Raw genomic sequence first — 13,177 nt, forward strand, 5'->3', positions numbered from 1 at the left:
AATTCCAAATTCATTATCAAGCTATAAATAAAAACAGAGCAGAAGAGCATGCACTTCCCTCCGCTGATATGGTCACAGCATTTTTGTTCGATAACCTACATGATGATATCTGAGGTTTACCCTTGAGAAAAGATACTGGAATAACACTAGAAGTAAGCTCTGTACTAGATCTGCATTTCAGACTGCAGTACTGAATGTTTTTGAAAATCACCACATGGTTAGAAATCACTCAGGACTTTCTGAAAGGAAATTTGCAGACAGTTAATCCAAGTTCCTGTCCTAAAAATAAAAGGGCATTTCTGCATTTTATGTAAGAAAATGTACGTTTCGTTAATTATGCAGCAGAGTCCAGCATTCTCCTAGTTAGGAAACAGGATAATAGCAACATACAGTTATGCTGTTGGAACCTGTAGACTATCAGTCCCCCTGCCCCCCCCAACACATACACCGCCTTTTGTAGCATTTCGTGGAATAGAATGCTTCAATCTATCGATAGACTTTCATTAGAGTTTTCCCAGAAGATTTATCACTTTCTAGTATTAAGGAAACCTTCAGCCATTCAACGTATCTACACTACAGAATGACTGTCATTATCTCCTCTCCATGAATAAGTGGAAAAATAAAGCTCTTAAGCTACCTATTGTTTCCCTCAGGATGTCTCCATGCTTCTCAACGTTGCTCGATATTCTCATGTTCTAATTCACAAGAGGATTGAGCATACATGATTTTAAACTGTTCATCTTGAAAATGCCTTGCCACATGAGGTAAGCTTCTTGAGAAGCTATCACATACATTGTGTAAAGCTGGTACCTACTTAGAAGAGCGGTCTTTCTCAGGCTTACAGCACCTATACAAGTGAGCCCCAAACAAATATTGCAGGTGAGAACAGGAGCACAAATGGCTCAGGAGATCAGGATGGAACTGTACACTATTCAAAAGCAAATAAGATACTGCCTGAAGACTTCATACAGCTTCCCCTCTGATGCCTACTTAGTCCTGGACCAATGTGTTTAATTTGACAACTTTTTCTCCACTGCTTAGTAGCCTTCAAAGTCAGTGACAGTTGATGAGGCATATCCAGGCATATTAGGTTTGAGGGCAAGCACTGGAGTATTACACAGGAAAAAACTCCTTCACTTCTGCCCTGGTTTCAGTTGGGATAACTTTCCTCCTAGTAGCTGGTAGGGTGCTATGTTTTGGATTAGGATGAGAAGAGTGCTGATAACACGCTGATGTTTTAATTGTTGCAGAGCAGTGCTTACACCAAGCCAAGGACGTTTCAGTTTCTCACTCTGTCCTGCCAGCGGGCAGGCTGGGGGTGCAGCAAGAGCTGGGAGGGGACAGACCCAGGACAGCTGACCCAAACTGGCCAAAGGAGTATTCCATCCTACCTGGGGTCAAGCTGAGCAATATATAGGGGTGGCTGGCTGGGGTGGGGGGGCCGGCTGCTCAGGGTTAGGCTGGGCATCGGTCAGTGGGTGGTGAGCAACTGCATTGTGCATCACTTTTTTTTTACACATTATTATTAGTAGTACTATCATAATTATTATTGTTATTATTATTTACCTGTCTTAATAAACTGTCTTTATCTCAACTCACAGACTTCACTTTCCCGTTTCTCTCCCCCATCCCAGAGAGGGAGGGGGGAGGATGAGCAAACAGCTGTTTGGTGTTTAGCTGCCGGCCAGGTTAAACCACAACAACTTCCCAGATGACTCTGGAATAATTTTCTAGAATAAGGATAGTTTTAAAGAAAGATGGTACATCTTAAGGTTTTGCTTGCTCTTCCCTCCTACCATAGGAGGGATCCATACAAAACCAAATAAAAATAAAACCAATGTCTGGGTAACTGAACCGTGAAGGGTGCCTCACTGTCAAAGGTAGAAAGGAATCAAAGTATGTCTATTCTACTGTCCTTTCTGCTTCTGGGCAGGGTAGGTGTCAGCTGCTCAGAGAACAGAGAGGAAGCTGGCCGGCTGGTAGAGGCTGTTAACTATGACCATCTCAGCCACAAACACTAAGGGAATCAGTTTGGGTAATCACTGAAGAAAGAGACAGTTTCATCTACTCACATATCCCAGCAAGCAGCATTGTTCACTAAATGAGGTTACTGAAAAAGGCAAAAAGAGGACAAAGTCATCAGCTTTTACAACGTTTTAACGACTTTCACATTGAATAATTTATAATAACAGCTCCTGAACAAATTGGAAACAAGAAACAGAATTAGGTGCAGCCGGTTTGCTCCCAAATAAACCACATTGTGAAAGATTTCACAAGGCACTGATGAAGAATAAATATCCATATGCGATATAACAATATATTTAATCTTTGGATATGGGGGATGGAGTAAGTTCTTAAGGGAGAAAAATCATCTAGACAAGGTTAGATCAGCATAATTTGTAACAGTAGAACTAAACTCAATTTATTACCAAAGGCTAATGAAACATGATCTCAGGTATGTCACAAACCATGTGAATATGGCAAAGTCCTTTGAAATCAAACTATGTTCTTTCTCCCTCCATCCCTATCCCCTGCCCCAAATTTGATGTATATTCTAAAATGGCACTGACATTTTGGAATCCAATCTTATAGCTACTTGAAAATCTGGCATAAAAACAAATAGCTGTCGTCTGGGAAGATATATGGGAAACTTAAGCAAGATAAATGGGAATTATTTTGAGTCCTTGTAAGAACTATTTTTTATTTTTTAATTATTATGAAGTGAGAAATTATGCTCTTTTTTATCAAAGAGCATGTAGTGCAGATCATTTGCTAGTATGAAATTGAGATTGAATATTTTTTGAGATTGAATATTTTGCTGAAGTTTCTGAAGGGCAGTCTAAAAATGTCAGAAGTCTAATACACTGTATTACTTAACTGTGCTTTTATGGATTTTATTTTTTTAAAATCATTTTTAAGGCTTACTTGATGCCTTTGAATTTGTGTCTTTGGTAAAATGAAGGAAACACCAAAAACATCAGTATTTCTTCTAATGCAAATATAACAATTTCTTAAAAAAAAAAAAAAAAAGAAAGAACTTAAGTTTTCAGCACATGAGAAAGTATATGATCTTTTTCTGGGGACAGGAAGGAAGAAAAAGGTGATCTCACAGATGTTAATGACAGAATCACAGAACCATCTAGGTTGGAAGAGACCTCCAAGACCACCGAGTCCAACCTCTGACCTAACACTAACAAGCCCTCCACTAAACCATATCCCTAAGCTCTACATCTAAACGTCTCTTAAAGACTTCCAGGGATGGTGACTCCACCACTTCCCTGGGCAGCCTGTTCCAGTGCCTCACAACCCTTTCAGTAAAGAAGTTCTTCCTAACATCCAACCTAAAACTCCCCTGGCTCAACTTTAGCCCGTTCCTCCTCGTCCTGTCACCAGGCACGTGGGAGAACAGACCAACCCCCACCTCACTACAGCCTCCCTTGAGGTACCTATAGAGAGCGATAAGGTCGCCCCTGAGCCTCCTCTTCTCCAGGCTGAACAAGCCCAGCTCCCTCAGCCGCTCCTCGTAGGACTTGTTCTCCAGGCCCCTCACCAGCTTCGTCGCCCTTCTCTGGACTTGCTCGAGCACCTCGATGTCCTTCTTGTAGTGAGGGGCCCAAAACTGAACACAGTACTCGAGGTGCGGCCTCACCAGAGCTGAGTACAGGGGGACAATCACCTCCCTAGCCCTGCTGGCCACACTGCTTCTTATACAAGCCAGGATGCTGTTGGCCTTCTTGGCCACCTGAGCACACTGCTGGCTCATATTCAGCCGACTATCAACCATCACTCCCAGGTCCTTCTCTGCCAGGCAGCTTTCCAACCACTCATCTCCCAGCCTGTAGCGCTGCTTGGGGTTGTTGTGAAGCTCAGTGTTTTAACACACTTATAGAACCAATTCAGGCTTTAGCTAGTAGAGCTCATATACACCAGGAAGATCCTTTTTGCTCTGTATGTCAGCAAAGGGGGCACAGGTAGGGAAAAACAAGCAAACAGAACAAACCAAAAAAACCCAAGTTGCTTATATCTGGTGCATTCTTGCTTACTGCATAAATTCATAGCAATTACAGCAACTGACATAACTCTAGGTCTTACAGAATTTATAACGAACAAGGCTTTTTACCCTGTGTAAGAACGAGCTGCTTTGTGCACAAAAATTCCCAATTTCTTTCCAATCAACAGAGCCTCATATCCTTCAGAAGCAACAGTTTTAACTTTATTAAAGCCAGAGTTAAAAGGATGAACTGCTACTGTTTCTACAGTCTAAATAATGGCTATTCAAAAAGAAAAAAATGTGAAATAAATAAATGCTTCCGACACGCAAAGCAGAGCTGCCAAAGACAGAAGCATTTTTGTGGTGTCCTTACATAGCAATTTTATGTCTGTGACACATTGTAAGGATAGACAAGAAGACTTAAGCAGGACTCTAGGACTAATCAATACAAATCCAAGCCCAATACAAAGCAGTGTGTGAATCTAAACCATATGAAAAGTCTCCATCTAAAGGGTCTGAGACAGAGAGATATTGGCAAAACTGCATTTTAAAGTATTATGTATCTTACTCCCACAGTAAAAATGTTGCTGGCAAGCCACGCTGACAACCAAGCTAGAACAGGACGTATGTCGCGTTACATAGACTGTCAAACTTACGTAAAAGCTAACTAGCTTTTTGGAATATTTGGCATACTAAATTTCTTCACCATAAAATGGTCTAAGTTACATCACATGGCTTCACTAGAGTCTGACTTGAACCAGAATACCGGATCTTTAATTCTCTATGCTTTTAAAGAATTTATTGGATTCAAACTGTTTAGCTAGTCTGTAATTACCAGATGGATCCATCAAGTTCAGCCCTGCACTAGATCCTGGACATGAGGATGTTTCTGAGTTGCATTACATATCCAGGTGGATACCTCACAGCACGGGACTTGGAGAGCAAACTTACACCTGCTTAAGTTTATCTCCTTTTTCTATTAAAAGAGCTGTCCATCTTAAAATGTTCCATATCACTGACAGCAATATTAACAGGCTACAGCCAGATTTGGAGAAGGACAGTAGTTCAGAAGAAAAAGCTATTAGAATTACTGCTTTATAGCAGAAGCACTCTCAGAAACATGTACTTCCACTACTATGTCAGCATACTACACTGGGAAGAAAACAGCAGGTAGAAAAGGGCTTTCTAACATGCTGGAAGAAAGCATAGTAACCACTAGAAGTTAGAAGCAAGGCAAGTCTGAATTTAGGAAAACAGCATGCGCCCTTTTATTCCTCTACACCCAAGGAAAGTTGTCACAATCACAAAAAGACTGAGGTGGGAAGGCAGATCCCAAAGGTTGGAGATTGTGAAGTCCAACTCCTGCTCCTCAAAGGGGCAGTTGGTGATCATACTGGGTGGTGAATTTGATATACCTCATTCCATCAAACATCGATCTGACATCTTTTAGGAATATGTTTTACTTATAAATAGTTCTAGAGAAAACTGAGAAGAAAAAATCTGTAGGCTGCATTGTAAGTTATTCATCTCTTTGACTTTACAAGTCTATTTTGAGCTATGTCTTTTTAAATAAGGGCTTAATATAGTAAACATAACCCACCTAAGCAAGATCTCAGGGTCACTCCTTTGGCTGTGCACTGAAGACTGCGGAAGGTTTCAACATAAAAGCTTTGTACATACTTAACAGATAACCAGAACACAATGCATGTGATATACAAACCAGTTTCTATAGTTGCTGCATTACTGCAGAACTACATCAAAGTGGCTGAATCTGCAGGAAAGTAATTCCTGCATGATATATTCATCCTGATTACTACTTGCAACAAATACTATCTCATCATTTCTGTTGTGAAATCATAAATCCATACAATTAGAAGCAATTTATGTTGTCACTTGCAAACCCAACCAAAGTTTTCCTTCATCCCGTTGTTATTAGCATATATTATTTTTGTTCCTTTTCCAAAACACAGTATTTTTTAAATTATGACGGTAGATCCAGAGAGGACATGATTTCAAAGTATGCTACTAAAAGGAAAGCAACTTGAATAATAATAGCAAGTATTGCTTTCTTTTTTACCAAAGCTCAAATTCAATTTAACAGATACGATAACCTTCCTGAAGTATGAAATCTCTGCTTAGTTGAACTTGGGGCGAGCTTTGCCAAAGAGTTAAGCAGACCATGATTTCACCCCAAAAATAAGAGGTCAGGAACAAGAGAAAAAAAAGCAAACAAACTAAAAATAGACCTTTTCCTGGTCCCACAGATAGGACATCTGTTCAGTTGCACATTTTCCTGGATTTTGCTACCTATGACAACAAAGTAACAGACCTGTCAAACAGCGTGCCAAGAAAATGGAGAACTCCAAATACTTTTATTGTTGACAATACTATTCAGAAAGTTAAGTATAAGCCAAACTAAGTACTGTAATATCCAGTATATGCTGTTTATGTTCATGTAATCACCGAGAAATGCTCAGGTTGGCTACAATATTGCCCACGAGGAAAGCAAACAATCCCTCCTGAGAGACAGCTACATCCAGAAGTATTGCTGTAATGCAAAGAAGGATCCTTCTTGTTTAAGATGGTAGGCTTATCTGAAGCTATTGCTACAATCATTAAAATACAGTAGCTGAGGGATCTTTAAAAAGGGGTTTAAGATGATGCACTTATCCCACTGCACAGAGGAAGATGGCTAACTGCAGGTTTCATCTTACTGCTTGTCTCCCAGAACAGCCAGCTGTTAAGGGGTATGTACGTATATGACAGTCACCCACAGAGCTCACTTGCAACCTATAGGGAATTTCTTTAGTTGGTCATATACTAAGTCACGTCATACTTTCTACTATTTACTTTCTTAGCTATTGTCTCAGTTGGTACATCATATGTGTCAGTGCCACATGTAATGCATGAAATGCAAAGCATGCAAGTATACTACTATCAGGGCCAACACGGATGGGAACATCTTATCGCTTCCTCTGAGCACAGGAGATTCCTTGTTTGCAGTGGTAACAATTAAAAGAAAAAATGTTTTCCAAGAAGGCAGAAGCATGAACATTTTTAGAGAAGACATGGCTAACAACAGGAAAGAGTTGAATATCTATCAATGCTTGCTAATACACTGTACTGCAAAATGAATCAGTAATCTTTGGTTGGGAGGCAGAAACATTTGCATCTGCGAACAGTCACTCTGACTTCACTGCACCTTCCTGCAGCAATTATTTACACATGCTTTTTAAGCAAATTACAACATCAAAATATTCTGTCACATTAACACAACGTCCAAACTTTCTTTTATCCTGCATAATTTCAACACATTCAGCATATGTGCAGATTTGGTATTTTATTTTTGACATAGTTGACATAATTAGATTCAGAGCTATTTCTGATCTATACAAAATGCTTTGGGGAGCTGGGACTGGTTACAGAAAAATTCTATTGTAATGTGAAAATCGGATGCTGAAAGTGACCTAGCAGTACTTATTTTCTCCCATTTGTGTAATTTTTATTTGGTTACTCTGCAGTGCTTCTTTTGCACAGAGGTACAAATGTAGCCAAAACCTGAAATGATGTAGTTAACAACAGCCCCAGCCACTTTTTGGCTTGCTTCTATTTCTATAGCATAGATCAGTTTTTGCTTATAACTTTGCAAAGCTCTAGTTATCACTTAAAGGAAGGTAAAACTATTTTGAGTTTACCTCAAAGTTGACGCAGATGCAGCCTAAGCAGGATGCAGAATCCACATGTGTCTTTAATAACTGTGCATAAAATGTACTGGTAGTGGTGCAACATGTCTTAAACCTGCCAAGTTATGCAGCTAGTCTTAGAACAGCTATTTGAATAGTAGGTAGAAACTTCCTTTCTCAGGGCTGACTTCATTACCTGGATCATGGCATTTGAGTCTCACATCATGTATTGTTTCTTTAAAACTCTCTACAAAGCCAGCTGGAGGTGACATGCCAAACAGCACATACGCATGCACACACACACAAAAATCACTGGAGAGTTCCTTCATTTCAGATAGTAGGTCCTTTGACACAAAAGGCATCTCAGAATATCTTCCCAACATGGATTGCAGACAAATCATCCAGAACAGAACGTAACCTCAAGCAAACCAACACCATGTTCCTGAAATACCACATTAACAGATCACTATATGCCAAACTATTACTGTTCAAAAGCCCTTCCTGTTTTAGCAGTTTCTAGAGGACAGTACTTCTAGGAATTATATCATCGTCATATCAAAACTTCTAACACTGCCCTCCAAAGCCTGTATGGCCACAGCTTATACTTTGGAAACTCTCGTGGCTAAAATGACATTCAGAGCATGGTGTTACATGCCACACTCACCAGCTCCTACCTGCTTTTCAGTCAAGGTTCAGAGCAGTTCTGCTGCACGTGAGGCAGACTCGTCCAGCAACATACAAAGGCCTGCTCCTTTCAGGGTCTCTCACCTTTCTGATGCCGAGGCAGGAACAAGTGCAGAGTCACAGACATAGCCACCACTGCTGTCCTTTCTTTGTCTACAGCAGCCCTGCCCCAGCTACCGGCACAGGTGCCACGCTCATTAGGGTGTGCTGCCCCAGCTGGACTGTACATGTGGCACACCTGGGCTGGCCACAGGGTCACTTGTTTCTGAGAAGGCTTCAGAACAAGCAGGGGTAAACCCCACTGGGCATGAGGAGTGTGTTTCAGAATGCATTAGGTGGGTTTCTCTTTCACTGTGTTTGTTCAGTTCAAGGCTTCTAACAATCTTTGTGGAGGCTAGCAGTCCCCCTGCACTGCTGCCAAGCACAACCAGCAGCCAGTCCCTGCCCTCAGCTGGCCAGCGCCATTTACAGCTGCAGACGCTTTCATGGTGGTTAACCATTTCCAACACTTTGTTGTATTGGCAGTTGTATTGTGTTGCATATTAACAGCTGTTCTGGGCCACCATCAGGGCAACTCCTCTGGTGCACAAGCTGTCATTTCATCCATTCAGAATGTATTTCTGGCAAGGGTTTTAATAATCTGTTGTCCTCATAACAATCCTCTTTTCCCTTGCAGAGAAACAAAGTATTAATTCAAATAACATTTACTAAAATGTTAAAATTAACATAAATCATATGTTTTTCCATCACTGTTTGTCCTCCAGTCTTTTCCTTCAAAAGAAAGGTTTTCCATGCTCCTGCAGCACAATTCAAACAAGCAAATCAAACCTAGATAAAAATACTGCAATTTCTGTCTATACTGGGCTTGAGATTTTTAATCTTTCACTCTTCTAAGTTCTCTGCTAGCCTGTGCAAAACCAAGCAACATAAGAGCATTTTCTAAATTTTCTATGTAAAAAACAATTTTCCATTTTCTTCTTTTTCCTAGCTGCTGTCCTGCCAGCTCTAAATCACCTTGCTACTCTGTCCCTCTCCTCATTTAACACTACCTGGTGTAACAAGGCAAGAGCTAACAGTTTTAGGATCTACTTTATGCATTTTTTATTATGCATGTGTTATATTTATATATTCCCTCTCACAAAGGCCTACAATTTTTATTTAGAAATTCAGAATTCTAAATTTAAGAAAAAATTATACTATGTTGACTTTATTTTTTATTTTTTTTCCCAATCCAGCAGCAATTAAATCAGATGTTGGCAAATACTGGTGTTTGTTTCCTGAAGACATCACATCTCTCTTTGCAGCTGCTATCCAAGTTAATTCTCCAAAAAGGACTACAGTTTTTTCTCTCTTCTCCCGTTCTCTTTGAGACTTGCAAACCAGAGTTTGATAATGGTCATTTTTGATTTTGCAAGAAATGCTGCATGGTGTTTTGTCATCTTTTTCAAGGGCTGTAGACTATTTTTCTTCTTACAAAGTCTAGTGCATTAACACTGTGCTTGTGTCTTTAAAAGAAACAGCTTCTAATGCAACAAAAGCTCTGGTTGCTTTGACTATGTATTAGCAGACTACAGAAAATCAAGTGGTTATATTACCTACCAAGTTTGTTTAAGAGGAGTAAATATAATAGTTTGAAGTAGCATTACTTTCCTCAAGTATTTATGAACACTGATAAGTGACATTTGGGCCCACTTTTACTGGCATGTCACTTCCAGGTTTTGCTTCTTCGCTATGCACATAAAATGGAAGAGGCATGTTGGCTGCACAATTTCTGGTTTGGAAAACATTCAGTATATGCACCAAAGATTTAATTTTAGGTGTGCTATGCATATTTCAAACAAACCACTATGAATTCTCTCATTGTTGCAGGAAACAGTATTAATTATATACTAGCTCAAAATAATATTTACAACAATTACCTTACACTGCAATGGGCTAGCAATTTTTGGTAAGCCCACTAGCCAATTTCACATTCTGTGCTGTTCCCAGCAGTAGTTCATGCTCAGCTACACTGATGAGAGGGCAAGAAAACTTGTAACCAGATTGTTTTGGGTAACACAACAGACAAAGCAATTAATTAAGCATTAAACCAAAGGCACCCATATTCTACTTATTATATCTTGTAATAATACAAAAAAATGTATAATTAATTATTTCACATTTGAGAACATCCACCTAACATAGAAGTATGTTTGTTACATCATGGAAAGAATGGCCCAAATTTGGGAATTGAAGTAGAGACTTGACAGTGCATCCTTTGCACCCATCTCCAGCAGCTGATAATAATTTGGCTGAGTCTGCTTCTGATAAACAAAGCTGTGATGTTCTACTGGAAATACACTTACAGCAGTATTAGCAATGGTATTTTCAATGACTGGGGTTCAGCTCACTTGATGCTGGCTTCATGTTAACCTCTTTCCTCAGTGCTGTTCATCTAGTTCCAAAGAGTGATAATCATATGTCAAACGCTGAGAGTGTCTGAAATCCAGGCTCAGATCCCAGTTTTAAGTGGCTCCTTATCCCTTATGCCAGACCAAACTCAATCACCAACACTGTTCCCCCATGCTCCAAAATTCCCAAATATACGTATAACAACTTGAGTTAGCCCCTAGTTTCAAAGCACTTTGAAAAATAAAGATTTTTCCCCTTTTGTCTTTAATAACATTATAGTACCTGGAAATATTCTAGATACCTCTAGGGAACAAGTTAACACCAATCTCTGCTTCTCAAAAATTTATCATCTAAATTTAGATACAATCAGACAAGTAAAGGTCAGAGGTATCAACCAGGGAGTGAGACAAGCATAAAGGGAGATTTTGGTGAACAGATAACGCAACTGTTCAGATTAAGGTAAAGGAGGCTGGAAGATTTCATTTACTACAATTTGGAGATGCAGGTTTATGGGACCCAGTTCTACAGCCTGCTTACCTGCACTTCTTCCCATCTCCAAGTATGAGCTTTCTTACACTCCGCTCTGTCACCTCCCTTTTTCTCTCCTCATCTGTCCAATAGACAAACCAGCACTAAACTGCTTATTACACGTGCTATTTTGATCCATTTTACATTGGTATCTGCTCCTTACTGTGTTTGGATAAATACCAGCCAGGGCTTGCTTTGCCCCTGTGCCTCTACATTTTGATTTCTATAGCCTTCATAATCTCCTTTCATCCAGACTTGGTGAGAATATATACAAAGGTTAACCTAAAATCTAACTTCTACTACAGACCAGTCACAGCCATGTTCCTGAAATACCACATGTGAATAATTGAAATACCATGTGAAATTACACATTTAATTGTAATTTCAAGCGTCACTGAAGGCTTTACCACACTTTCATGTGACTCAGAGTGATAATGAAAATTAATAGAAAACAATGGACTGGAATCCTAAGATAAACTGAACAATCCTTGTCTGCTTTGGTTGCACATACTTATTTTTCTAAACAGTTACCAAGTTCTCTTGAGATACCATCAAAAAGGAATGCTATCTGTATTGAAAGCACTACATTAATTTAATGTGAAACAAAGAAAAAATGCATGTCTCACTGCGAAATTACGATGTCTGAGAGGTCTTGACCTCCCTGGTCTAAGAAACAAAAAAGTGGAGAATTTGCACAGAACTGCGTTTTCAGGAAATATTTGAAAAATCATAATGTAACATGCAGTTTACCTAGGACAGGAAAGAAATATTTTAAAATATACAGGAAAAAAATCAGTTTTTAAACTGATGCCTTTCTGACTACAGGTAAAACATCTGTGGTACTCCACAGTAAGTTGCTAAGTTATATGTGGCCTTATGGACAGCAGCACTTGGTTTTGATGGCAAAAATGGAAAATCTGCTAACATGACATAAGTCTGTGAGATGTATTCTTTGAATTAGAAAAACATTCAGTATCATAGGGAACACCTATGTTTGTTTTTTATTCCAAGGCTGAGAAATTTATAATGAGTATCAGTATTTGATCAGCTGTGTGATTTTAACAACTGTAATAATAGATGATAAAAAAGTGTTTTCTATATAGAGATTTGTGTCATTACAGAGAATAAATCTTAGGAGAATAATTCTGCAGGAAAAAGAGGATACAAATCTTTGATATTTTAGGTTTAAAAACAATTGTCTGTTTTTGCATTGTTTTTGTCAATGACCTTCAGCCTGTCTTGACACTGTTAAAATATATAAAATATGTAATAGTGGTCAATGACATGATTTTACATACCATAACTAACTCCTCAATTTGTTCCTGGCTCTGGTTTATTATCACTTGATGAGATATTTTCCAGGTTTTCAGTACACAGTCACACCAGAGAAGGAGACCGACTGCAAACTTTCCTTTGAGTCAGGACCCTGAAGTGGAAGAAGCTAAGATAATTTTGACTTTTTTTTTTTTTTTTTTTTGCTAGAAGACAGTTCTAAAGAAGAAGGAAACAATTTATTTTGAACAAAGTAAGGAAAGCAGAAAAGACTTTTGAACTTAATTTCATTTAATTTAAAAGCAATTAGAAAGACTACAAGGACTACAAAGAGCTACAAAGACTAATCCAGGGTACACTAGCAGCGAGATGGATATTCGAAGTAAAAACCTTAAAAAACCTGAAATCATAAAAGGGGTATCATAAAGAATAACATCTTACAGGCATATCAGTAAAACAGGCTGTCCAACTTCATCCGTATTCAATGATAATTGTGTTGCTAACCCTTCAACATTTTTACTCAAAATTCTAGTCCTAAATCATTTGCGTGCATAAAATACTACAAAGATTCGAATGCTTTATACTAAATATTGTAAGTATTTTTGATACAAAAAAGAAGTTAGTATAA

Source organism: Aythya marila, assembly GCF_965140915.1.
Source record: "Aythya marila genome assembly, chromosome: 5".
In the NCBI taxonomy this organism is placed as follows: domain Eukaryota; kingdom Metazoa; phylum Chordata; class Aves; order Anseriformes; family Anatidae; genus Aythya; species Aythya marila.